The 27,054-nt window shown below is 52.3% G+C and overlaps 1 protein-coding gene and 1 long non-coding RNA gene across 5 annotated transcripts in view; one reads left to right on the top strand and one right to left on the bottom strand.

Moving 5' to 3' along the window:
• Window positions 1–27,054, top strand: part of ANKRD11 (ankyrin repeat domain containing 11) — a 130,936-nt gene that overhangs the window by 48,416 nt on the left and 55,466 nt on the right. Inside the window, exon 1 of one of the 4 annotated variants that reach the window (XM_066327432.1) lies at window positions 5,548–5,710. The exons of 2 other annotated variants lie outside the window; for them this stretch is intronic. The gene's annotated coding sequence lies outside the window, so the exon portion shown is untranslated. Of the gene's footprint in view, window positions 1–5,547; window positions 5,711–12,084; window positions 12,224–27,054 lie in introns of those variants that run through there. One more of the 4 variants, XM_066327433.1, reaches the window with a different exon arrangement.
• Window positions 6,171–12,031, bottom strand: LOC136366410 (uncharacterized). Its single transcript, XR_010744522.1, has 2 exons — window positions 11,836–12,031; window positions 6,171–6,297 (listed from the first exon to the last, which is right to left on the bottom strand). It is a non-coding gene; the product is annotated as an uncharacterized lncRNA (long non-coding RNA).

Consider the following 27,054-nt stretch of genomic DNA (forward strand, 5'->3'; position numbering starts at 1 on the left):
CCATGTGAAATGAGACGGGAAGACAAATTGCTTCCAGAGCGGCGTTTCACACAGGCGGGAGCGATCCCGCTCCAGCGGCGGCAGCGCCCGCTTGTCACTCACATTTCCCTTATCTGGGTTAAATAGGAAAGGGGGCAAATGGGGGTGAAGGGAACACGGGGGGAGAAAAGAGCTTTTCGAGGGCTCCAAAGGCTCTGTTGGTGAGCTGCCGCCCTGGGATCGGCCATGGGTTTGGATGGCCTGGAGCTGATCCCATACAGATGGAGCACCAAGATCCTGGTGGAGCTGAGGAAATTCCTGGTCACTTTTGCAGGAATAACTTTGTTCTTTTTCCATGTTTCTTTTATGGTGAAACTTTCTCTGTAGAGTTCTTCTCCTCTGCCTGAGGATGTCAGAAAACCTTGCGTGTGGCTGGTCTTTATGTTGATCTTTAGGCTTTACTGTAGGAGAATCCAGTGGTTTTTCTGTACCGAGTACCTGTATCTTTAAGAAGACACAACAGTATGACCCTAATTTTCTTATTCTGATAAATAAATAGAAATGCCCAGAACTTTAAATAAATGTGTGAATAAATTTCAGTGGAGGTGACAGAAAAGGTCAAGTCCGGGCTCTGAATCTGAATTATCTGCACCTTTGGAAAGCACGAGGATTCTCATAACACTTAACACTTTTCATGACTTGGGAGATCTTGACTTTTCTGACTTGTGCCATGTAAAGGCAGGAGTTAGGAAAGAGGGGAGAGAGGAGAATTTCCATGCTCTTTGCTGGCCCTAGGAATTCATTCCCAGCCATGGGAATGGATCCTACTGTGCTCACCACGGTGTCACTTTTAAGGGTTGGATTACAGTATTTCATTAGTGACAAATGCAGCATCAGCATAGCAGCCACCCGTGTTCCCTGCTGGCAACCCCTGGAACATGGCACAAGGAGCCTGATGCCAGGATGCTCCATCCCCATCCTATGGGATGCTCCATCCCCATCCTATGGGATGCTCCATTCCCGTCCTGCAGCCCAGCTGTGCTGGTGGCAGGAGGTGAGTGAGGGCACACCATGTTCCCAGCTGGCTTCTAAGCCCAGAAGGATGGAGGGAGAGCTGCCAGGGGAATGGGCAGCAAAAGGGAGGGTTTGTGGAGAGACAAGGGGTTGGCTGCAAGAGTGTAGGGAAGGAGTTTTCACAGGGAATTTCCAGATGGAATTGTTCAAGGCCAGGTTGGATGAATCTTGGAGCAGCCTGGTCTGATGGAAGGTGTCCTTGCCTATGGCAGGGCTTGGGGCCATCCAACCCCAACCATTCCATGGTTCTGTGGTGAACCAACACTGCAGTCCTGCTGCATCCCACTGGTGAATCTGGCCTTGGAAGCCCAGACCACTGAGGGCTCAGAGAGTTATCAGATGGTTGCTTTTTGTTCTCTGTGTTTGCTCTTGTACCTTCAACACACTCTCATCCCTGGAAGAATTCTAAAAACAGGAGTTGGTGTGGTACACTTGGATATGGTTTAGTGGCCATAGTGGGATTTGGTCAAAGGTTGGACTTGATGATCTTGGAGTCCTTGCAGTGGGAACGGTGTAGAGGAATCTGTCAGGACCCCTCTGTTGTGTGTAGTTTTCTCAATCCAGGCCAGAGGAGGGGAAGGAGGAAAGGTTAAAGCTTGTGTTGCTTCTCTCAGCAAACTCCATTTCCCAAGTCTGGGCAGTGGTGGATCCGTGGGGCTGGGCTGGGGAGTTTCTCAGACGTGGAGACGCTCCAGGGAGAAGCCACGTGCTCTGTCAGGGTGTGGGTGAGGAAAAACAGCTCCTGACCCAGGTGTTATCCCGGACACGAGGATGTGCAGCACATCTCCTACCCAGCTCTGGAGGGTGGTTTTCAGGGCGGCACAGGGAGAGAGGATGTAGCAAATACAATATTGGGAAAGATGAAAAAACGAGTGGGTGGCAATGAGAAGGAAGAGGAGGAGACAACCCAGACGATGAAGGAAAACAGGATCTTCTGTAAGAGATGGGAATACTGGAAGGAAGCCAGGAAGGAAGCCTGAGAAAATGGAGAGAGCAGTAGGAAGGCTGGTGTTGCTCTGATAATTCCAGCAGGTATTCCTGGCATTCAGCTTCCAGAAGTGAGGGAAGCCTTTGAAAGTCTTGTCAAAACCAGTGACAGGCATGGAATATTTTGAATATACCAGAGTTCAACCTTTATTATCTTGCTGTTTTTTCCACGTGGGATTCGGTGTGTGCTGTTGACTTGTCCAAGAAGGAGGGAGCTGACCTTGGGAAGGGCTTGGGGTGTAGGTGGGTGTCATCACCATGTCAGGAAGGATTGATCCATTCCAACTGGAAGATTCAGGCTTTTCTGCGCTAAGTGGTTTAGCGGATTTTTCTGCGGATCCTGACGGGGAAACTCGCTCCTGGAGATGGCGTGGGCAGAAAACCTCGTGCTGTGTGAACGGCGCCCAGATTCTGTGCTGGGCCCCGAGAGCTGCCTGGATCCCTCCAGCCCGGCTGAGCGCTGCGAGCTGGGAGAGGAGCAGCAGCTCCAACTCCAGCTCCTGCTCCGACGCTGCATCCATTGGTTGGTAAAAATAGCTCTGCTGCTGGCGTCAGTGCCAGGCCTGGCATCTGGCTTCCCCGAGCGGGGATTGAGCTGCTCCAGCCCCCTCCCGCCCTCCAGACAGGGTCTGCTGGAGGACACATGGCTGTGACGCCTGCGCCGGCCGCTCGCCCTGCCCTGGCCGCCCTTTGGGGAAGGGAAGCGCCTTTGTGCTGGAGGCTCCCTGCAAACCCGGCCCTGAGCCTGGAGTAGCGGGTTGCCCCACCTTAATGGATCCGTGAGGAAAACCAAAAATCATCTCCTGCAGCCCGAGGGGTGGTTGGGAGCCTTCTGGGCGTTCGGGGGAAAAGGTGAACAGCCGGCTGAGTGTGCGGATCCTGTTTTGCTCCCCTCTTGCGCAGGTTTGGCTGAGTAGGTGTTTAGAAACAGTTTTACGAAGTCGGCTGGTTCAGTGTCGTGATTTCTTTTTTTAGGCTTGCTTTTTTCAGCGTTTAAGCTCTGGAAAACAGGGAGATACCAAGTGCAGGCAGGAATGCTCTCTTTGTAGATAAGGAAAGAGACCAAAGCAGCCTTGCAGATTGCCTTGAAAATTCAGTGGTGTGCTTGCAGCTGCTCACCTGCATGACTGACAGTGAACAGTGAATGTTTAACATCGTTGTTTAAAGAATTAAATTATTTGAGCTCCAAAGGGTGTTGCAAAACTCCTCCATGCTCAGGCTCAGTGTGGCTACATGGGCTGAGCCCTGTTCCCAAACCCCGACTCACCCCCTTGCCTGCTGATCAGGGTTTCAGTTGCCATCACACACGTGCCAGGAAGAATAATGTACCAAAAAAACCCTGCTGTGGGTGTTTTCTGCTTTGATGTCAGTCTGTGACCAGCAGTACCTCGTTAGTGGAGCTTGCTCTGCTCACTGTGGAAGGTCTGCAGAGGATTTCCCTTCCCGCGACACGGGTGAGCTGCTGCTACCCAGCAGATGTTCCTTCTGTTTGCAGCCCATAATTCCTAATCTTTCTCATGAGAAACGTCTCGAATGGAGCTTCAGGATCTGCTGAGCTCTTCCTTGTGCTGTCCCCGGACCTCCAGAGCACCAGGCCACAAGCAGACCTGGAATCCTGGCAGTCAACCTCACTGGGAGCTTCCCTCGCTGCTGCTTAAACCAGAAGTATTTTTGTTGTAGTAACTCGACAATAACATCAACAGTTTTGTTTTCAAACAACCCATGAGAAGCTCCTAGTTTTCTTCTTGGAGAATTCAAAGCAATTGGTGACATACCTCGTGGACTTACTTCTCTATTGACAAATTTCCTGTTTTTCACATAGATGCACGGTGTGTGCTTGAATTTGGGAATGCTCGCTTGTTCTTTCTCCATTCGGCCTGTTCTAGGGCCATCATCATTTTTTTTATCATAAAAACCTGTTTAAAGCAGAGGAGAAATGGGAATGTGTAACTCGGGAGTAGTCAGAGGCACAGCCAGGCCGAAGGAGGAAGAGGGAGGAGTAAGGAATGTGCCCTGGACACCCACAGGTTCTGAATTTCATCTTTTTGTCCTTTTCAAGGCACAAACCTGAGTGCTCTGTGTCCTGTGTGAGGAGCCAGGGGTCTGAGACCTGTTTGTTACGGGGAGGGTTCCACACCTCCCTGTCACCAGACCAGTGTGTGTTGGAGAAGGCACAGGGCCACTTTTCCACCTTTTAAAAAAGAATTTAGGTCAGATACTGCGGTTGCATCAGCAAAGTCCAAACAGGTCATTAGTGTGATATTGGGTCACCCCTGGGCCTTTAGCCCTGAACTCCTGGGGGTGTGTTGGGGTGAGAACCACCCCTGTGTTGGCAGGGTTTTTATGGTTTTAGGACTGCATTTTTTTTTTTAGGAAATTTGGCAAATATGTAATCTCCACAGCTATTTAATGGTAGGCTGTGAGATTTTTTTTTTTAAGCACTTGAATAGTGTGAATTTTGCTTGAATTTTTCTCTGTCCTTTAACTAAACGAGGCCAGAGTAGCCAAGCCTGGGCTGGGCTGCCTGGGAATTTCTAGGCACCTCATTTCCCATGTTCTTTAGTGGAGGCTGTGTCCAGCTGTGGAGTTTGCAGGTAGACTCTTTTAATGAGATCTTACTCCATAACACAAAAGCTCTTTGTGTAAAATTACATTCTGTTTAGTATTGCCTTAAATTTTTTAGAATGTAGTGATGGTAAGGAAATAAACTTGATGTGCAGAGAGTTAATCTCTGTTCCCTGTGTGCATCATGGAAAGCTTCATCTTTCATTTCAGTCATTGATTAGCAGTTCCAAAACCTGCTCCATAGCTTGCAAATCCTGAATTCTCAACAACAGAGTTCAGAGCTTGTTGTTGGACCAGCATAACTCAGCCTCAGCTGTTTTTTGCTTTCTTTCTCTGGTCAGTCAGCTTGAAAATTTACCTGTAATAAAAAACACAACTGTACCCTTTTCATGAAGTTTAGTTTGTTTTAGTGTAGAATTGGGCCCGTGGCAGTCTGTGCTGGGAGTGGGGATAGCTCCTGTTGCCTGTTCATCCTCATTTGGCTTCCTGGGATCCTTGCAGGATATTCCTTCTCCCAGGAATACTCTGCTTATTTCTGCTCACGTCTGATGGTTGTGGCTGCTTTGATCTGAAACCTTCCAGGCTGCCCCAGCCTCTCCCCTTCCCCTTGACACATTTCCTGCCCTGGTAGCTTTGGCCACTCTGGGGATGGAGTTGGCTGCTGGTGACTAACCCAGCTCAGAAACCCACAGCGTTTTTTGGGATGTTTTGCTTCTCGTTGGCTCTTCACCCCAGGCAGAGGCAGACTCTCAGCCCTGCTCATGGCACTGGGCACCTCAGGGCCCCTCACCACACTCCTCCTGCCGTGGCAGGGTGTGAGTCTGGGTGGTAACCAACCAACGAAGGAATCTTATCTCCACAGCTCATGGTGTTTTGGTTTTTATCTCCCCTCTTCATTTACGGATGGTGTTACCCAGCCCTGGGGTTGGCTTTGGGGCTCAGGGTCCTCCCCTGCTCTGCCCAGCCCAGGATGTGACAGGAGCTGCCTGGTGGGACCTTGGTGTTTGCTCCAAGTGGCTTTAAAGGAGGTGATGGAATCCCCATCCCTGGAGGTGTTCAAGGAAAGACTGGATGTGGCACTCAGTGCTCTGGTGTGGGTGACAAGGTGGGGATTGGTGACACATTGGACTCAATCACCTTGGAGGTTTTTTCCCAGCCTCAGTGATTCTGTGATGAATTTGAGTATTTAAACTCAAAGGAGCATGTGTTATTTTGAAGTGATGCTTTGGACTTTAGGGAACTCGGATCAGAAAGGAGCTGGTTGGTGTTCCTGCTCAGTGTTGAAGGAAGGCGCAGTTGTATCAAACCCAGACTGCTGTACTGGCTCATGAGGGTTTTTGGGAGCTGGTTGAGGCTTTAACCTGCCCTTGCAACAGCAGAATCCTTAAAACTGGACTTGAGAATAATTTCTCCTACAAACCGTAGGCTTTGGGAGGTGCAGTTATCTGATTTTCATTTTTATTTCTTTTTTAAGTGATCACATTCATATGCTCCTGCACCACATTTACCACGCCATCAGCTGCTTGTAATTGCTTCCAAGTGAAACCAAACAGCGAGCGCTATGGTGGAGGTAAAATGCTATTTTATTTCAGGAGGAGATTGGGGAATCTCTGGGTAAACAACCCAATTCAGCTTCAAAGCCTTTTCAGCCCGGGTGCATTGTTCCTCCTCGGAGCCGCGCTGCCTCACACCCTAATAAAAGTGGAAATCAGGAGAGGGGGGATGGGGGCTCAGCAGAAAACACAAGCTGAGAACTGGAGATCAAAAGGACAAACAGAAGCAGAAGGCAGGGAAAGGGAGGCACAAAGAGTCACAGCTGAGCGTGTGGGAGCCTGGGAGGGATGGAGGAGAGACAACAGCTATTAGAGGAGGCCGGGAACAATGGGCTGAGCAGAACCCGGGTTTAGCTTTCATTTCAGTTTAACAAAGCTGCCTCCCACCAGTGGAACTCCACGGATGCTGTGCCCTTAATTCATCCTGAAAGTTGGCTTGCTGCTCGCCGGGGATGCGCTCTGGCGTGGTGACTGTCCCCCGCTGGATGCACGGATCTCTCCGTGGATGGGCCCTTTGCAGGGCCACAGTGATGAGTGTTTGTTCCCAGTTCATACTGTGGCAAAGCCTGCCTCAGTTTGAGTTCTTTTGGGTTATAGAATCATTGAATCCCAGAACGGTTTGGGTTGGGCGGGACCTGCCCTGGGCAGGGATTCATTCCTTCCCCTATCCCACGCTGCTCCAAGCCCCGTGGTCTTGGACACTTCCAGGGATTGGGAGTTCACAACTGAGAGGCTGCTCTCTGTCAACCTGTGCCAGAGCCTCACCACCCTTACTAGTGAAGAATTTTGGTTGCTGAGATTTGGAGTCGGGGGCACTGTGGGAACCAGCCGACAGCGGCTCTTTGCACTGGGAACGTCTCACGCAGCTGGAACGTGCTCCCTGAGCTTCCCCAGCTGATTAAACCAGTTCCCAAACCTGGCAGCCTGTGAGCAAACCCAGCTTTGTTAGTAAAGCCTCCAGGCTTTCGGGGCAAGTATTTATTGTAACAAATAATTTCTGCTGGCTGAAGAATGAGGAATATTATTTCTGTGGAGCCGGCAGTACGTGTCGCTGAGGCGAGAAGCCTGGCCCTTGGTGTGGTCCCATTCCGGCTGCACTCTGGCACCCTGTGTCCTGGGAATTCCGTGTCCCCGGCATGTGGGCACACAGGCTCAGTCCTGCCTTCCCCAGCTTAGTGCTGGAAGCTGCTTATTCCCTCTCCCCATCTGCCTCGCTCCTCTTGGAGCTGTGGGGGCTGACCTATGGCAGCCCCTGGTCCTGGGGTGCCCCCAGAGATCTCCAGGGAAGGAGTGGGGTTTATCCAGCAGATGGGGAGGGCATTCCTCATCCTTGGAGCTGGGCTTTGGGAGCTTTTCATTCCTGGCCTGATCCTGGGATGAGGGCCGTGCCAGGGAGGTGGCTGTGGGCGTTGGGAGCCTTCTCCTTGGCCAGAGGAGTTTTCTAGAGCTCGTTTGATTGCGAAAAGAATGGCTGGGCAGGTCAATGCTGCTGTATCCTGCTCCTCCCTTGCAGCCCGTGTTTGCTTTCCTTTGTTTGGGTCCCTTCTTGCTCTGACTTGTCTCCGTCAGCTGCTCTGGCTGCGGCTTTGCGGGGCCAACGCTCTACCTGGGCGCTTAATTAAAAGGAGGGAAGATGTATTCCAAAAACCCTCGGCTTCCTCGTCTGCGTGGAGCGTGTTGCTGAGCTGGAGCAGGGGAGAGGAAGCGAGCTCAGCGTTCAGCTGACAGAGCATCTGAATGGCTGGTTGGGGCCCAGGAGTTCAGGAGGGGGAGGGGGAGTGAAATGGATGCTGAAATCCTGAATCTGCTTCTTAAATTTCCTCGCTCCCTGGAGAGGGAGGGAGCGAAGTTCAGCGCGGCGTGTTTGGCTTGGCTCCCTCTTACCTGCTGTCTCCTCCTGAGCAGAGCGCTCGTGGCAGGGATAAAGGATGGAGGTTTATGGTGGGAGAAAGGACTTTTTTCCTTCAGCAACATTTGCTTGTTTGTGGTGGAAGCGCATTAAAAAAAATAATCCAGCATTATTGAGGAGCGAGTGGGCGAATCGCTGCATCAACTGCCATGGTAACTCCTAAAGGGCTTCACCCAGAGCTGTCAGAGCTGGGTTTTTTAGTGCTGGAGTGACTTTTAATGTACAATCCTTTCCAGGCCATTTAATTATTTGGTCTCCTCATTTAATAACAAAACAACACAAAACCTCTCTTCTCTGAACTACCTTCTCGTTGATGTTTTCCTCTTTGACCTGAATTCATCTGAACTGTGGGGCCCTGAGTCAAGCACTGCACTGGTGTTTGTGTGCAAGGACTGTGTGTGCTGCTGCTTGTGTAGTCATGGAGTCAGGGAATCATGGCACAGCTTGGTTTGGAAGGGAATTAAAGCTCATCCAGTGCCACCCCCTGCCATGGGCAGGGACACTTTCCACTAGCCCAGGTTGCATTAAGCTCCATTCTTGGACGCTTCCAGAGATCCAGGGGCAGCCACAGCTTCTCTGGGCACGCTGTGCCAGGGTCTCCCCACCATCAGAGGGAAGGAGTCCTTCTCAATATCCCGTCTAACCCTTCCCTCTGGCAGTGGGAAACCATTTCCCCTTACCCTGTCTCTCCATGCTCTTGTAAAGTCTCTCTAACACTCTCCAGTCCTTGTAGAAACAATCTCGTGGTGGTCTCATGGAGCCCAGCAGGTGGCTGGGGGCCCTCTCTGGGAACCCATCCCACGGCAGGAGGGCAGCGGGATGGCTGATGTCCTCCTGCCTGGTTCCTTTGGCATGGTGGCCCATTGCTCCTGGTGGTGTGGAGGGTGGTGAGGACACCTCCATGGCCTCAGTGCCACATTGTTCTCATGGGAGCTGTGGCAGCAGCATGGGGAGTCTGGGTGTGCTGGGTCACCCAGCAGGAATGTGGCACCCAGGAGTGGGCCAGCTTTTGTCTTCCATCTCTGTGTCTGAGTGAGGGACCTGTGATGGTTGGGAGTGTCTGTGAAGGACATGTGATGTCTGTGAGGCTGCCCTGGTCATGAGGGTCACCATGCAAGCCACACCTGGCCCAGCTGTCCTCATTCCTGCTGCTTCATACTCTGCAGCAGGAGGAAAATCTGGGAAGGAGAGCATTTAGTGCTCAGGCATGGCTGATGGGGTGGCTCTGGAGAGTCTCCCATGGATGGATTAGGTGTGGGAGGTCCCTGGGGCTCACAGACTTGTGGATGAGGACTCTGGATATGGTGGGTACACTGGGATCTGCATACTCAGAGATTTTGGGGTGTTTCCTGCCATGGGGTTCCAGGATGAGCTGCAGCTGCACTTGGAACCTCTGCATGAGGAAGCCTGGGATTCTGGTCATGGCCTCGCTGTTTCCTCTGCAGCACCACCCATCTTAGCTTTGCTCAGCATCCCAATGGAGTTTAAAATGGTTTCATCCTGAATAATTTATCTCCCAGCGAGAGACACAGTGGAGGGAAGCGGGGAGGGGAGGGCTGAGCAGGGATGGGGGCTCACCCCGGAGCAGCTCCGTGCATTGCTGGGCTTTGTTGCTCCCGGCATTTTCTGCTGAACAAAAGCTCTGGATCCCGGGTAGAGGCTCCCGTGGGAGCCCTCCTGACCCCTGACCTGCCCTCCTGCCACCTCCAGCACCTCTTTGTCACCCCGGGTGAGCCTGGGCGTGACGGTCCGTGGTGCGGCCGGTTTGCCAGAGCAGGACACGGCTTTACTACGGCTTGTGAGCTTTCCTAAAGGGTTACACACTGGAGGAAGGGCTGCCTCCCTCCCCACCAGTCCCTACACGCTGCCCTACTTCTCGCCAGGCTCAGCCAGCTCTTGCTGCAGCCCTACAAAGAGGTTTGAATGCATTAGTTTACATGGAATTAATCTCCAGATTCCAAACATGCTTTCAAGCTGGTTTGGCCTTATTTTCCTGCGAAAGGAGGCCAACTCCGTGTTGTAGGCAGGGGCTGTTGTAAGCGAGGGTTGAGCTGGAGTGAGGAGAGACCAGCACAGACACCATATTCAGGTCATTAAAAGGAATTTTTGGCTCGTGGACAAAACAAATTGAAAAATCTCCTTCTTTGTCACCACATCAGCAGCCATGGAAAAACAGAGCAAGGTTGTGGGGTGATCCTGCTGGTAGCCACCGCGTCTTTCCGAAGGGATTTTGAGGCGCGGGTTTTGATAGGAAAAATAATTAAATATTTTAAATGTGTCACAAATGATTGCATAGAAAATCGTGGGTGAGGGGAGTGATGGAAAAACGTCATTATCAGGGATCAGGAGAAACTGGAACACTGAACTGTGAGGTGAAGTGCTTCCTGCAACAGGTTGGTCTGAAATTCCCAGTGCTCCTTTGTCTGCCGGCGGAGCGATGCCGGCCGGGGAGGGAACGAGGAGCTCAAGTGCTCCTGGGATTTTTTTTTTGGATAGCCTGTCATCCCTGAGAAAGGAACAGTTGTGTGGGGGTGGGGAGTGTCGTATTCAAAAGTGGGTGAAATGGAAATGAGCCAAAATTCTGCAAATTTATAAGGAGCAGCAAACAGAGATTTCTTTGAGGAAAGGTCGGAGCGTTTGTTGTGAGCACAGCCCTGGTAGGAGTGTGCGAGGAAATGGAAACTGTGCTCCACTCTGCAGGGCTTTTTTCATCCTTTAGCCAGGCAAAGATACACAAAGCTGCTTATTTTGGGAGGTGGTGGAATGTTTCTGTAATAATTTCAGCAAATTTTGGTTCACATAGAGCATCTGTAAGAGCAGCACACCCCCAGCTTCATGCAGTGTGTTCTTTGTGGGGGGAAAAAAATGATTTCCCTTGGATTTAATGGCTTCAAGCTGACAGAGGGCAGGGTTCGGTGGGATATTGCGAAGAAATTCTTCTCTGTGAGGGAGTTGAGGTTCTGGCACAGGTTGCCCAGAGAAGCTGTGGTTGCCCCTGGGTCCCTGGAAGTATCCAAGGCCGGGTTGGATGGAGCTTGGAGCAACCTGGGATAGTGGAAGGTGTCCCTGCCTGTGGCAGGGAGTAGAATGGAATAAGCTTTAATGTCCCTTCCAACCTTAACTGTTCCAGAGTTCTATAAATTTGAAAGTGGTTTCACCCAGAGGAGTCTATGCTGGGTTTGGTTTTTCCTCCCTGTTCAGTCCTCCCCATCTGCCAGCTCCTAATAACCTGGCTCATGGATGAACATCCCAAGGATACCTGTCCTGGCTGTGGATCCTGTGGAAGCCACGCTGGGCAGAGCTGAGGAGCACACGGGGCTCAGCCAGGAAAAGATGATTAGAGAAGGAGCCAGGATGGTTCTCAGGAGGGAAGGGCTGAGCTGAACGCAGGAATAATGCAGGAATATCCCCGCGGGGTCCTCGCAGTGCACCTGGGAGCCGCCGGCTTGCTAACAGCTCCGATTAGGACCTCATTTTGGGCTGACAATCCTTTCCCCTTGTTGACACGCAGCATGTAGAAGCATGTAGTGTTTGAAACACAATATGCAAAGCACAGTGTTAGTAACCGACTCCAGAACATTCCTGCGCTGCAGCGAGGCTGCCCACAGCCTGCGGATTTCATCAGCTCCTCTGAGCTGGCACAGGGAGGACGTGGAAGCGTTGAGCTGGAGTCACAGGAGAGCACGAGCCCTTGGCTCCAGCCATTCCCACAGTGCCCGCTGCAGCCCCGTGGGCATTTGCTCTTTCCAAAAGGAGGGAGATCCCGACCTTGCGCCTCTTCACCGTGTCTCCGGAGCCAGGATGGAACATTCCCGTGCCCGTGTTGGCGGGGCTGGGCTGCGCTTCCCGGAGCAGGGCGAGGGTTTGGCCACGTGAAGCGGCCACGAGGCGCAGGGAGGTGTCGGTGGTGAGCGCTTGGCTGGTTGCCCGTGGGCAAGCAGAAACCCGAGTTATCTCCAGCAGATAAGCACCGGCAGGAAAACACGGCAGCCTGGTTTGTCTGTAAACAAGTTCTTTCGCAAAAATGTCTGCCTGGGATGACTGGCAGGGAAAGTGAGGAGCCGGGAGCGTGCCAACGTTTGGCTGGGGAACAGGGAGCGTCCGGCTGGGCATGGGAAAGAGGCGCTGCAACAAATGGCTCTGCCGCTTTAAGCTGGGTTAAAAAACCCACACTGAGCTCCACAGCACTGCTGGGCCCAAGCTGCAGCCGCTCGCTACAAATATATGAAGAAAAAGCCACCAAAATAGAAAATGTCATCATCGCTCACGGGGCGGCGGGAGCCGAGCGCAGTGAGCGGTGGCAGAGTGGGACAGGAAGTCTCCTCCCCCTCCCCGGCTAGTGCTGATCAAAAGGATGTAAAGCTTGTTTACAACATGTATGCAAAATCGAGTTGGGGAGAAGTCTGAGGGCTTTGCAGACTAGGGTGCACTAGCAACGAGTGATGTCGTGTTAATGTAGGTTAAGTCTGCAGAGCTTGTGACCCGAAGTCAGAGAGCTGTGGAGCGTCCTGAGCTGGAAGGGACCCACAGGGATCCAGCTCCTGGCCCTGCACGGACAGCCCAACAATCCCAGCCTGTGCCTGAGAGCATTGTCCAAAGGCTCCTGGAGCTCTGGCAGCCTTGGGGCTGTGTCCATTCGCTGGGGAGCCTGGGCAATGCCCCACCACCTCTGGGGGAAGAGCCTTGCCTTGCTCTCCAGCCTAAAGCTCCCCTGACACAGCTCCAGCTGTTCCCTTGGGTCCTGTCACTGTTCAGCAGAGCTGAGGTTGGTGCCTGTCAAGTCACGGTCACGTTGTGCAAAGCAAGAAGAGGTGCCTGTCTCTGTGGGTTGGATCCAGTGGGCTGCTTGGAATGCCCACTGGAAGCGTCCTGCACCTCTGCTAACAAATGCTGGCTATCAGGAAATGTTCACAGTGCTCCAGGTGAATGTCAGGACCAGGAGGGCTGCCATCCATGGGGTCATTGTCCTTGGGATGAGTGTTTTGTGTAGCATTGATGCCCAAAGGTAGAAAAGAGCATTTGGCATTGGAAAGATGAAGGTTTTGGAGCTGTTTCAGTCTGGAGTGAAATGGCAAAGGTGCATCCAGGCTGATGATGAATCAAGGATAGACTCTCTCATATTTGTGTTCGTGGAACCAGGTGAGCTCTGCACTCTGAATGGGCTCTGTGCAGCCTTCAGCCTCACTCACCTCTCTCTGCCTCAGCCAGAGGCATTTCCTTACCTCATCAGGAGTCTTAAGGCTTAATCCATTGTTTGTAAAGCTCCTTAAGATCCTTGTTTGGGAGTGCTGGAATCTGGAGGATTAAAACCAATTTATTTTTCTGTATCTTGTATACTGTGCATCTCAAAGACTTTCCAAGGAAGAAGGAGTTGTGGGCTGGATGGAGATGGAAGGTCCAGAAGGTAAACATGAGGGAGGAGGTGGCAGGGAGGAACAAAGAGGGAAAAAGCCAAAGGCTGCTTCTCTGTGGTGGAGACTTGGCTGTAAGGACGATGAGTTTCTAGCCCTGGAGGAAAGGGCTGGATGTAGTAGAGCTGTCTCCCTCTTAATGCCACTTAAAGACCCATCTGGTCTGTGCTGCTGCCTCAGGGAGGGCAGTGGCTGCTTCTTTCTCCTTTGCTGTGTCTGTGTCCTTTGGTTAGGAGCAGGAATCTCAGCTGTCCTCACCCAGTCCCTATTGTCAGCTCTAAACACCAAATCAGTTCATGAGAATTAATGTCAGTGATCTGGACAAGGGGGATTTTTAAAACCAGGTCTAGGATGGTCAGCACTGCTACTGTCCACCAGGGCAGCTGCCACAGCCTCTCCATCTCCAGAGCTTCATGTGCCACGTGTGACAAGCCAGGGAAGAGGTGACCTGGTGCTTTGGACACAAGTGGTGCCTTGGCTCTGGTGGGGAGGCAGAAACTGATGATTAAATTCTTTCCCCAGGTGCAGGCCGGAGCATTTTGTGTAGGTGTGTTGCTGTCATGTGACCCTTTGCATGTTACACACGGTGTTTTCCCATGTGAACTTGTTTGGGGTCACAGGACAGGAGCTGTAGCCGAATGTAGGACAGGTCTCCATTGGGATTTCTGGTTTGGGAGCTCACCAAGAGATGCCCTAAATCCTTGTGAGGTTACAAGCATCGAGGCAGTGGTTTCCAAATGATGTCAGAGCACACTTGAGACCCTCAGGATTTTGTTGTTTAAGCCCTGTAATCCTGCAGAACCTACAGGAGAGGAGAGTTTGGCAAAGAGCAGCCATCAGCTGGTTCTGGTGGTACCAGTGGTGTGCGGGGGAGGCTCGTGTGGGGCTGGAGGTGCCCGAGCCAGTGCCTTGTGTTGGCAGGCAGGTGTAGGTGTGGTGCAGGAAAATTCCTGAGCTCTGGGTGTGCTGGAGCAAGGGAGAACGAGCCACCAGTGCCAAGGGCTGGGAACAGGCAGTGCCAGGTCCCACTGGGAACAGCACTTGGTGGCATTGGGACACGACAGAAGGGATGCTCTGGGTCCTGGAACGCTGCTGGTGTTACCTCTTGGCACCATCAGGGTGGGTTTATCCTAAACCCAGCAATATTTGTTGTTCCCAGTCCCCTGGGATCGGAGCACTCAGAGTTATGGATGCTGTGGGGAGTGGGTGGGATGGGCTCCCCGCGTGGCTTTGAGCTCGCAGAGCTAATGGGATTAAAGGAGTATTCACTGGGAGAAGAAAAGAAGAGGCTGGGGGCTTCAATGGGGCTCAGAAACCTCGTTTCATGCGTTGGGAGTGGGAAACACAGGCTATTGAGCTTAGCAAGGAGAAAGTTGGGAGCATCTGGTGGGTTGGAAGCCCTGCCCTGCTGACTGCCAGTGCCAGGGCAGCTCTGGGTGGGTGTTTGCCTCCAAAACATCTGCTGCTCTCAGGTTTGGGATGACCTCAGCTGATACCCACCCTGCTCCCCTTTTTCTGGGAGGGTTACAAATGGTGACATCTCTCCCTGCTGGAAGTGACAGCTAAAGAAATTAAAATCAAAAATGAAGTACCAGATTCCTTAGGAGGGTTGCTAGTGGGAGAGGCGCTCAGGTCGTGGCTGTAGCAGCCCTTGTATCTGTAAATATGTAATTAGGCTCTCCTTTAGTTATCTCTTGGTTTGAAAATACCTGCTGTGGTTGGTCTGAATCTGTAGAAAAGCAAGAATTTGCTTGGGGAACTTCTGTCACCTGTTTGCTGAGATCCTGCAGTAAATCCTTCTGCCTTTGAAAAAGTTCAATAATTCAAACTAATCTCCTTTTTTGTTGTTCCTCCCTTATATCTGTGGCTTTCTTGCCTCATTCACTATTTCCTCCTTAAAACCCAGTTGTTTCACACTCCAGCTCACCTGTTCCTGTGTAGCTGGACTGTGTACCTGCAGCTCCAGGTGCTTTTGCTTTACCCCCCACGATCCAGCACTTGGTGCTGCCTTCCCTGCTTCCTGTCTCAGCTCAGAGTTATTTAATGGGAACTTGAAGGGCTGTTTGAGCTCTAGAACTAACATTTCCCTCCAAATACATTTTCCCTTTTGTTCTGCTTGGTCTCGTGACTATCATGTAGTTTAAATAAAGCTCTTTTTTGTCTCCCGCACCCTCAGCAGAGAAAGATGGGAGCTCTGAACAGGCACCAACATTTTCTCTTGCACAGCAGAGAAATAATCCCAAACGACTGAATATTCCCTCCCTGGTGACCTTGTGCATCCCCCATCCCCAAGCCATTGCACAGTGTTGGAGCAAATGGAATATTGTGCATTTCAGGAGAGTTTTTGAAATCCTCAGGGTTAATCCACAGCACGTGAAGAGCCTGGGAGCAGAGTTTTACGAAGCTCCACTGCTGATACCAGAGCCAGTAGAGGATATTTCAGGTTTTGCTGCTGTCAGGTGTCAGCTCAGCAGGTGCAGAACTGTGGGGCAGAGCTGCTGCAGCAGGAGATGGGCTGGGACTGCTGTAGGGAGGGACTGGGGATGGATTTGGGAGGGAATTGAGGCCTGTGTGCTGTTCACAGTGGGAAGGAGCAGGCAGGTGCTGTGTTCAGGGAAGAGGAGCTGGAGGTTGCATCAGAGATCTGCTATTGATGTGCTGTGAATGAGCAATAGCCAGTTATTCCCAGTGTCTGAGCCCCTTCCTCTGCTGGGATCTGTGGGTTTGTGCCCCTCTCTTTTGCTGCTTTTCCCTGGAAGTGTCCAAGGCCAGGTTTGGAGCAGTCCGTTCTAGTGGAAAGGTGTCCTTGCCCATGAGGTGGAACTGGATGAGCTTTTAATGTGTCTTCCAACAGAAATCTTTCTAGGATTCTGTGTTTCAGCCCCCCTGTGCTCCAAACCAACAGGCTGGAGATATCCTTCCCTGCAATATCCCGCCATGCTTTTATTGTCCTCTCCTTGACTTCATTATGTCTTGATCTCTGTAACCTGTTTAACATGTGTAAATACTGAAATGAGATTATCTTTAAAGAGCCCTTTATTAAAAATGTACTGACCGTCCTAATCAGGAGAAATGTGCCCGTAGCTGCTTTTCTCTTCGCTGCGTTTCCACAAGCAGCGAGGGCAGGATGGTGAATCATCTCACTGGAGTGACAGCTTGGGCTGCAAGCTGGGCAGGTTTCTTCACACTCCGAGCTGACGTGATGCTCCCAGTGTGGCACAACCTCCATGGGAAGGTGGGCTTGTTCCCATGGGAGGGTCCCAGGGACACGTGCTCTGGCTGTGTTTGCAGTTTAAACATCTCCACACCTCACTGAATTCTCAGTGTGGTGCTGGTGCCTGCTCAGCTGGCATCACCAGACTTTCTGGGTGTGTTGCAGTAATGCCAAGGCTGCTCTCTGGTAGGTGAGGAGGGCACAGTGAATATCCTCATCCCTTCCCTCCCACACCAGCCCCGTGTCCCAGCGGGTGGAGCTGACATGGGACCTGCACCCCAGTGTTGTGTTGCTACATCCAACCTCTGTGCCCAGGGCTTCACCCCACAGCCCCTCCCTGGGCAGGGGGTTTAGAGCAGAGGAGGGTGGGGCACAGCCTTCCCTGGGCACAGGGGATGTATCCAAAAACGCCTTTGGGCCTTGCCATGGGCATTTTGGGCCCTGCCATGAGAATGATATGTGAGGGGCTTTAGGTGAAGCTGCCTCTCTGTGTGATTTAATGAGCTGCAGTAATGGGAATTGGGTGTTTGGTGTGTAGAGCAGGGCCAGGAGGGCAGGGGGGCCCTGGGGAGCAGGTGAGGGTGCCATACCAGAGGTGCTGCCTGTCCTGGTCACTGAGCAGTGGTGTCAGTCCTGTCCTGGGCAGCAGAGCCCTCTCCCTTTGCTCTGCCTGGGATCCTGGCTTTCCCTAAGGGATTGCTGGAAAGTCCCCACATCCATGTGCTGTTTATCACAGGCTGAGCAGGGTGGTCTCGCTGCTTTTCCATCGGTGTTTATTGCTGGAGCTGAGGAGCCTTTTCCGTACGGTTCTGGTGGAGCCTTCAGCGCGTGAGGATGATCAGAGAAGGGTTTTTTTTCCCCCCCTTGTAAAATATATTCCAGCTCCAGTTTGTAATGTGGCGAGAGGGGGAGCGAGAGAAGGGAACAACAGCATTAGCGGATGTAGAAGTAGCTGGAATGAGAAGCTTTTGTGCCATTAATAACAGTCCTGGCAGGCAGCCAAGGCTGGGAGTGTGGGATTAGCCTGAACAATCAAGACTGCAGGATCAAAACAAGGAGGCAGGAACAGCGAGGTCACACTGCTGCCATCTGCGCTGCCGCAGTGGTGGGAGGGAGCGGAAGAAGGGGGATGCTCTGGAGCAGCGCTGCGATAGCGCAGGCGATGGGGGGCCACCGCCCCCAGCCCGGCCCTCAGCCCTGCCGAGGGCTCCTGCTCCTCCTGCCCCTCACAGCCCGGCCCTCAGCCCTGCCGAGGGCTCCTGCTCCTCACAGCCCGGCCTTCAGCCCTGCCGAGGGCTCCTGCTCCTCACAGCCCAGCCTTCAGCCCTGCCGAGGGCTCCTGCCCCTCACAGCCCGGCCCTCAGCCCTGCCGAGGGCTCCTGCCCCTCACAGCCCGGCCCTCAGCCCTGCCGAGGGCTCCTGCCCCTCACAGCCCGGCCTTCAGCCCTGCCGAGGGCTCCTGCCCCTCACAGCCCGGCCTTCAGCCCTGCCGAGGGCTCCTGCTCCTCACAGCCCGGCCTTCAGCCCTGCCGAGGGCTCCTGCCCCTCACAGCCCGGCCCTCAGCCCCTGCTCCTTCAGCTCCTCCACAGCCCGGCCTTCAGCCCTGCCGAGGGCTCCTGCCCCTCACAGCCCGGCCTTCAGCTCCTCCACAGCCCGGTCCTCAGCGCCTCCTGCCCCTCACAGCCCGGCCCTCAGCCCCTGCTCCTCCTGCTTCTCCTGCCCCTCACAGCCCGGCCTTCAGCTCCTCCTGCCCCTCACAGCCCGGCCTTCAGCTCCTCCTGCCCCTCACAGCCCGGCCCTCAGCCCTGCCGAGGGCTCCTGCCCCTCACAGCCCGGCCCTCAGCCCCTGCTCCTTCAGCTCCTCCACAGCCCGGCCTTCAGCTCCTGCCGAGGGCTCCTGCCCCTCACAGCCCGGCCCTCAGCTCCTCTACAGCCCGGTCCTCAGCTCTGCCGAGGGCTCCTGCTCCTCCTGCCCCTCACAGCCCGGCCTTCAGCTCCTCCTGCCCCTCACAGCCTGGCCCTCAGCTCGTCCACAGCCCGGCCCTCAGCCCCTGCTCCTTCAGCTCCTCCACAGCCCAGTCCTCAGCTCCTGCCGAGGGTTCCTGCTCCTCCTGCCCCTCCACAGCCACTCCCGAGCCCTCACCAGGGGAAAAGCGGCTGCGGCGTGGCCGTGATATAGGAAATGGCTTCTGAAAAACCAGTTAAAGGCTCGGCCGAGCGTCTCCGAAGGCCGCTGAGGAGGGGGTTTGGGATGGGAGGTTTGTGTATGGCACTGCGGGTGGCTCGTCCCCAGCCTGTTTGTGCTCCATGTGGGCTGAGGGGAGGTCAGAGGGTGGATTTACCGCAGCTCTGTGTGGGTGAAGCAGCCCTCTGTGTGTGTGTGTCCCTGTCCAGGGGCTCCACCGGCGGCTTTACATCACCCTTCCCGAGCAGCCACTCACTGCACGCTGCAGCTGAAAGGCGATTTTGGAAGCAGATGGAGGTAAATCTTGTTCTGCTTCTCTCTGGCCTCCGTCAGCCTTTGCTGAGAAACCTTCCAGGAGTATCAGAGGCGAAAGGATTCGCGTCAGTTGTGCCGCTTCTCCTCTCTTTCTCTCTGACCCAGTAAATCTCGCTGTCCTGTGAATGTAAATACAAAAGCTGAAGCGCGAGAGAAGCAAAGCAGTGTCCCACAAACAGCCTCCCAGCTCTTGCTAAAAATATCTCGGTGCGGTGCAGTAACTCCCAGGCATTCTTTTGTCTGACTGCTTTTGAATTCCCTAATTGAAGTTGGTTGGAGGGCAGTGCACCAGCTTCCTGAATAGCTCAGATGTTGATTGTGAGTTAAAAAACAAGAGCAAAATTGTTTTTCCTTTGTGCCGCCGCGCTTTTATTTACCTTCCCCCTCCCCTCCCTCATTTTTAATCTCTGGATTTTTTTAGGTTTTTTTGAATTTTTTTTTTCCTTGCAATTTTATTTTGTGAGACAACCACATTAAATCTGGCTGTGGGGAAGGGGCCGGGAGGCAGCGAGCAGGAAGACACAGTTTTGGGTACGTGATGCCACGTGCGGCCTCGGAGCTGGGGCTCCGTCAGAAACGTCCGGGCTGGCGCAGAGATGCCCTGCAAATGGAGCTTAACGTAGTAGGAAGTGTTAATAATATTCCTAATTGCCTACTAATAACTAAATCTGTGGAAATTGGCAGCGACTGGGATATAGTTTTCTCCTGCAATCTGTCCGTTCCCTCCAGAAAGAGTAGAGTTGCTTCCCTGACACGCAGCAGCGAATCTTGAATTCACTGGAGGTACTGGGGGGAGCTTCCCAGGTTCCACGTGGCCTCAAAACCCATCAATGGAGCTTTCAAGGGTGCTTCCCTGGATGAAAACTATCATGTTTTGGTCCAACCCTCTGGATTTAACAGAGGAAGGACAAAACCAGGCTGTTTCCCTCCTTTCTACCTTTTTTAGTATTATTTTTCTTTTGGACCTGGAACCTGAGAAGTCCAGGTGGTCCTGAACGGCTGCTGGAAGCACACATGGCGTGTACAGTTGTCTCTCCTGGCCATCCAGGGATAGTTCCTGGGCTCCCATGAGGACAGAGAGGAAAAGTTTCTGACTAGTAATTTGTGACAAGTCATGGCCAGTCCAAGAATCTCCCCAGACTATTGACATAAATGAAATAAATTGTAATATTGGGTATATATTGGGTCAAAGGGATAAACCATGAATGCTCTGACCTCTGGCAATCTCAGACGCAGACATTGCTTTTACCTTAGTAAATGAAAGGTTTGAAATTGTGACGGGGGTTGGAGAGAAGCTGAATCAGATGCTGCTTCAGGAGCCAGAATTTATTCAGGCTCTCCGTGGTGGGAGACATTTCGTAGCTGCTCAGCAGCAGCAGCAAAACAAGCACAAATTTTTCTGTCTTCAGGGATAACTGCAGTGAGGCCTGTGGGGGAGGGCTGCGCTGGGACTGGAATACCTCTCTAGGAAACCTCCTCATCCCCTGCACAGCACCAGCCCCCAAAACTCCCCCAGCACGTGGGGACGGGGCTGGCCTGGGGGGCCCGTGGGGGAGCCGGGCTCCTCTGGTGCTTTCCTTGGAAATGGAGCATCTTCCCAGCCTGCTACACGCTAAACCAAGATGCCACACAGCGTGAGTGGGCAGCCTGTGAGCCTGGTGTGCTGCTCCTGCCCTGCTGTACAGGAGGATGAGTCTGGGAAGAGCAGAGTCCTGCCTGCACTCACCCTGCTTTTGCCGTGGTGATGGGAGCCAGGTGCCAGATTTCACCCCCTTTCCTTGCTGCTCTTCTCACAGGCAAAGGGACTCCCCAGCAGAGAAATGCCCTTATGGATGCCCCATCCCTGGAAGTGTCCCAGGCCAGGCTGGATGGGGCTTGGAGCAGCCTGGCCTGGTGGAAGGTGTCCCTGCCCATGGCAGCGGGTGGAACAAGATGAGCTTTAAGGTCCTGTGCAAACCCTGGAATTCTTTGATTGTCCAAAACCTCCCTTCCTGTTGGTGCCTGCTGCTTGTGGGAAGTCTCAGCATGGCTTGGTGGTGTGAGGCTGGATCTGAGCTGTGGAGCTGGAGCAGGATCACAGCACCACGGCTGTGTCCCCTCCGCTCGGCTCCTAGGTTAACGTTTAACCTGTCTGGGTTTCATTCCCCGGGGTTGTTTGGTGTTCCAGGGCACTTTGTGTGGCTGTAAGCAGCCCCTTGGAGAGGCTGGGCTTATCGCCTGTGCAGGAATGTGGAGAATTCATGAGGAGGAAGATGAGTTTTCCCGTTCCCAGTGGAGGGAGACCAAGCCTGGGCAGGTGACACGGTGATGTTTTATACACACGGCAACTCCCAGCTTTGGGAGCCTCTGTTCACTTTCCACCTGGCCAAAACATTTTGCTCTGCCTGTGAACTTTAGAGGGGAGAGAGCTCCAGTGGAAAAGTTGACGCAGCTTTATCTGCGATAGAGGAATCCGAGCCCTGGCTTATGTCAGGCTGGGAGCTCTCCCCTTCCCTTCCAGCAAACTGCATTCCGTTGCCTTGGAGCCGCTCCTTCATCAGGGGCACATCCTTCAAGGAGTGTGGTCAAGAATACGGGCCCGGGTTCATTTGAAATACATCTTGAATTCCCCCACGGCTCTCTTTGTTAGCCCAGTGTCTTGTGAATGGTCCTCCTTGGAGTGCCACAGCATTCCCAGCATCCCTCCTCCAGAAACTTCAGCCCTTGCCTTCAGCGTGCAATTATTCTTGCAGGAGTCATTCAGGTCATCCGTTCTCCTCGTGCAGTAAGTGACGCTTCTACCCATGACTGATGCTGAACATAGTCTGGGGTCACCTTACCCAGCGCTCGGGGCCCGAGGCTGCTGTTGCAGTGAACAAGGCTCCCAAACTTCCTGCCAGCGGTTTGTTAGCGGGGAAGAAACCCTGGAACTGAATCTGCCAGCAGTGCCCAGAGCCCCTCGCTGGCACGGTGGGGTGACCTGGCTGTGCCTGGCGAGGGGGGAGCTGCTGCTCCCCTTGCACCATGACCCCCATCGCTGACCCGAAACTGCGGCTCCGGGGTCAGGCTGACATCTGGCACCGCAGCCAGCAGGGGAGGGAGAGGGAATGCTGGCTGGAAGGGAGGGAGCTGGAGGAGGAGGGGGAGAGAACAGAGCTGGGAGCTCCTGAAGCTCCAGGGTGAGACATTAAGCAGGAGAAGGGGCAGGATCTAATGCTCAGTGATTTTTGCAAGTGGCCAAGGGCTGGCTCGGGGCTAAGGGCAGCTTGTTTGCAGATAACAACAACAACAACAACGGGGGCAGTTAATTGCCATCTCTCCATCACGCCTTGGTCTGTGTTTGTCTCGGGGCAGGATGCGTTTGCAGATGGATTTTGGAAGTAGCCGGCGATCAGATGTGTTTTGTTCTTTGGTTTTGCTCGCTGTCCGTGCTCGGTGAGGCGACGCTGCCTCTGCCTTCAAAGGCCATGGTTAATGTTACAATTTCCTTCCTGCTATGAGCTGCTGTTTTCTCTGCTCACACCTTTCTGGAAGCCTTTCAGGCTACAGTATTCCCTACTTGGTTTTGTATTACAGGAGTCTTTTTCTGGAAGAGTTGAGAAAAATATTTTCCTTTTTGCTTTACGTACGTAAAAAAGTAATATCCTGTTCACCTGCTAAAACCAGCCCAAGGTTTCAAGGGGCCAAGCCTGCTGTGGTGTGTTCTGGTGAGGGAAAACATTCTCCCAAGTGGAGAAGCTGTTGCTGCTGAAGCAGAGCTTTAGGGTTGATGGTTGATGGTGTGTTGTCCTGCTCAAAATCCTCGCCCCTGGGTCTTGGGGGTGAGGATTCCCACCTTCCATCCATTTTGTCATGGAAAGGGTTGTCAGGCATTGGAAGGGGCTGCCCAGGGAGGTGGTGCAGTCCCCATCCCTGGTGGTGTTCAGGGACTGACTTGAATGTGGCACTCAGTGCTCTGAGCTGGGTGACAGGGTGGGGATTGGTCACAGGTTGAACTCGATCTTGGAGGTGTTTTCTTTTCCACTCTGAATGATCCTGTGATTTTGGAGTTGCCTGAAAAACCCTCCTCCTGTCGCACGCTCTCTGTAGACAAACAGGGCTGTTGTACCTCTGACAGCTGCCACTTTAATGCTCTGGAGTTGTATTTCCTTCCAGGCTGCTCAACCTCACGAGGCAGCTTAAGACAGAAAATCCAGGTTCCATTAAAAACCATTGGAAATGAGTTCCCAGGTTGTTCTAAGGTAAATCAATAATGCCTGTAATCTCCCTGGCTGGACTGAGTGACCGAGCCAACAGTTCATTTAACCACATTTTATTTTTTTTAAAGCACTTTCAAAATCATTCCTGTTGATTCTGATTTCTCACTCTGAATTGCTGTGATGAAAGTCTCAGGCAGTGTTTGGTTCTGGGTGCTGCCAAAACCTTGGTAATTCCCTCAGCCCCATGCCTGGGAACTGGAGTCACTGGAGGGCTGAGCCTGCACTGGCTCCAAGGGAGCCACAAAATCCCTGCAAGTTTGGGAGTGGTGCTGATCTGGAGAAAGACATCTCCTTCTCAGTGTTGCACTGATGGTTCTTGCTGATTTTTATTTTATTTCCAGTCAGCTTTAATAGGGGATTTGTCTTTTCTCAGAGCAAATACTCCAAACTTGTGAACCTTCCAAGCTAAGTGTAAGAAAGAGTTACAAATAGTGCTTTTTTGGTACAGATTTGAGGCTATTCAATGAATTTTTGTAGTACCTTGTCTCATGATAGTCATCTTTCTCATTCTCTGGTAGGAGCCTTGCAACCAAGTTTATCATCTGATGGAAACTCAGCCTTATTTAACAGCATTTGAACTGCCAGGTACTGAAAGAATGTCTTGAATGGGGTAACACTTGGCTTGATATAGGGCTGTGGTCTTGGAAAACCTGTAATTCCTCCTCCCCCCACCACGGTTATTGCTATCAGATTTTTCTCTTTAGCTGTGGCACAGAGAAGACTGAGTTGCTGGAACATGATCTATTTTGATTACTAAAAATCTTAGCGCTGCTAATTTAGTCAGTCGGTACGTTACGAACGTAGAGTCTGTGTGTTCAAACTGTTCTTGGGTTTTTCTGGGTGCCTTTTTTTTTTTTTTTTTTTTTTTTTTTTTTTCCTACTCTTAATAAGTTCTCCAGATAGTTGCCATGGAAATAATCCTGGATTCAGGGAGGATGTGAAGGCCCCGAAGACACGGCGCGGTGGCAGCCGCGTGTGGTCCGCACGTTCCGGGCTTGGCTCAGTGACACAGCCCGGTGTTGTGACTGGCTCTGGGATGGGAACCAGCTTCTTCCTCCCATGGCTGTCCCAGTTCCCCCTTTTGGCGTTTTGGGCAGAATCTTCCTGATTTTCATGGCACAGAAAAGCTGAAGAAATGACTCGCTGCTGGTTTTCAAGGCTAATTGTTTTTCTGTCTTGTCTTTGCCTGAATCACACTAATGTGAAAAGGTTTGGCTGTTGCTTTTGGCTCATCTGGGCCTCTCTGGCTGCTGGGGGTCTGTGGCAAATTTGGAGAGATTCCCCTTGCTCCATGCCTGGAGCACTGGGAGCTGTTCTGTATGGAGCCTCAGCAGGAGCCTCCCCCGGGCCCCTGCTTGTGCTACAGAAGAACCAACCTGCTTCCTCTAGGTCTGAGTTTTCTTTCTCCACAGCTTCCTTGTTGTGCAGATGTTGTGTTTTTAGTGAAATCTATGTGTGTGGTTTCCAGGCACCATCACCAGAACGTGTTTTGTGTGGCTTAAACCAAACCTGGGCACTTCTGGCTTGCAATAAGGCAGCCAATCCTAATTGCAGGAAAATTCAGATTATTTTCCTGGCTTCACAAGGCTTGAGAAGATGCCTTATTATTTAAGCTGGAATTGACTTTAGTTTATGGCACGGGACAGCTTATTTGAGTTCTGTGGATCTTGTTATCTGTGTGGCAGGACCAAGCAGAGGAGCTCCAAAGTAGCAGCTCATCTTCTTGTACCAGATTTCTATTGGAGTAATATCCAGGAGAAGCATCTCCTGCGCTGATGGAGACTATGAGTGACAAAATTCCAGACTGGTTAAAGCTCATCTGTTCCAACCCCCGCCATGGGCAGGGACACCTTCCATTATCCCGGGGTACTCTAGGCCCTGTCAAACCTGGCTTAAGCAGCTACAGTTGAAATTTAATTACTTTGAGGTTGATATCAGGCCAAATGAGGGATGTATTTCCAGAGTCTAAAGAGTTGTTGTGGTAGGTTTAATTCTGGGCAAACGGTGGAGGAGGTGCGTTGTTAAGTTGTCGGGAAAAAGCCTTGGAGACTTGTTTTCCTGCATGGTGCCCCAGTACAATGGGACACTGCCCCTTCCTCTGTGGTGAAATACAGGTGGAACACAGAATGATTTGGGTTGGACAGGACCTTAAAGCTCACCTCGTTCCATACCTTGTCAGTGCACTTTTAATTGCAGCTGTAACAACATGTGTAACAACAACATACGTTTTTCAACATGTATCTATATATTCTTTTTTTTTTCTGGAGAGCTGAAGTGCCCTTTCTCCTCCCCTCCTCTTATTTGCATCTGTTACTGGGTAGCTCTTGCTGGAATGTGTAGGAAGCCGTGCAGTGCAGCCTGCCCTTGGTGTGGCACGGAAATGGAGATGGAGATCCCACGACTCCGCTGCCATCCCACCTCTCCCAAACACGCCTGCCCTGGATCACTCTGTATCTCAGTCCAGTGGCGAGGAGAATCTCAAAGGCAGGTTTAAAACAGCCAAGTCAGCACCTTAACAAAGATGACTGAGGCCCCACCAGCTCGCTGTAGACCCCACCTCCCCATTCCTATTCCTATTCCAGGCAGCAGCTCTGCATCCTTTTACGCTGCGCTGGGTGTATTAAATTAGGGAGCAGAGTGACAGCTGGGCAGGAGCTGGGAACAATGCAGATAAAGTTGGCTTTCAGTGCTGTGACCCTCTCCAGGCTGCACGCCAGGAGACTATAAATAATTGATAGGAGCAGCCACCCTGGCCAGCACGCTAATGTACCGCGCGGCTCCGGCGGCGAGCGGAACTGCGCTCCCCATTACATCACCCGGGCTCTCCGACCGGCAATGTCATTTCTCTGCTTTTAAATAATAAATTGCGCTGGGACTTGAAACACTCCTTCACCCCATTCAAGCCTACCAGGGTGTGCAGCTACACAAATGAATTTTACAGATGGTAAAATAAATTTTGTATCAAGCTGAAGAGAATTCCTCGCGGCAGGAGTTCGGCCCCGAGGATTCGTCCCTGATCGGTGGTGGGTTATGGGGTTCAAAGGCAGCTCGTGGTGGTGTTGGATCTGGCTCGTTATCTGGAATGACTTTGAAGCTTGACTTGGGGTTACTGGCTAAAGTTCACGGGTAGTTTCGGGGGTAAAGTTCTCCGGTGTTGCAAGTCAGAAAATCCCCCTTGGCCGTGTCCGTGAGCGAAGGCGTGTGAGTGGCGTGCGCCGGCTCGGCTTCCGCTTCCAACGGCTGGAGCTTCCCAGCAGTGAAAACAGCCTGATGTAACCCAAACCCTGAGATCTTTCCCTGGAGTCTGTCTGTAACCTCCTGCTTACCCACAGATAATGTGGAGAAAAGCTAAACTGTGCTTTGGCTACTTGTAGAATCAGAGAATGGTTTGGGTTGGAAAGGACCTTAACCTTCATCCTGTCTCACCCCCTGCCACGGGCAGGGATATGTTCCACTAGCCCAGGTTGCTCCAAGCCCTGTCCAGCCTGGCCTTTCCAGACTCTGGGAACAGTGACTCTGACCACAGGAGGACACTTTTTTGGGGGACCTTTGCAACTTTCAGAGCTCGTTTTTGTGGAGCACCAAGGATTTTGAAAAAATAATTAAAAGAAATAAACCCTGTG

This window comes from Sylvia atricapilla, chromosome 12 (genome assembly GCF_009819655.1).
Source record: "Sylvia atricapilla isolate bSylAtr1 chromosome 12, bSylAtr1.pri, whole genome shotgun sequence".
Taxonomy (NCBI): Eukaryota; Metazoa; Chordata; class Aves; order Passeriformes; family Sylviidae; genus Sylvia; species Sylvia atricapilla.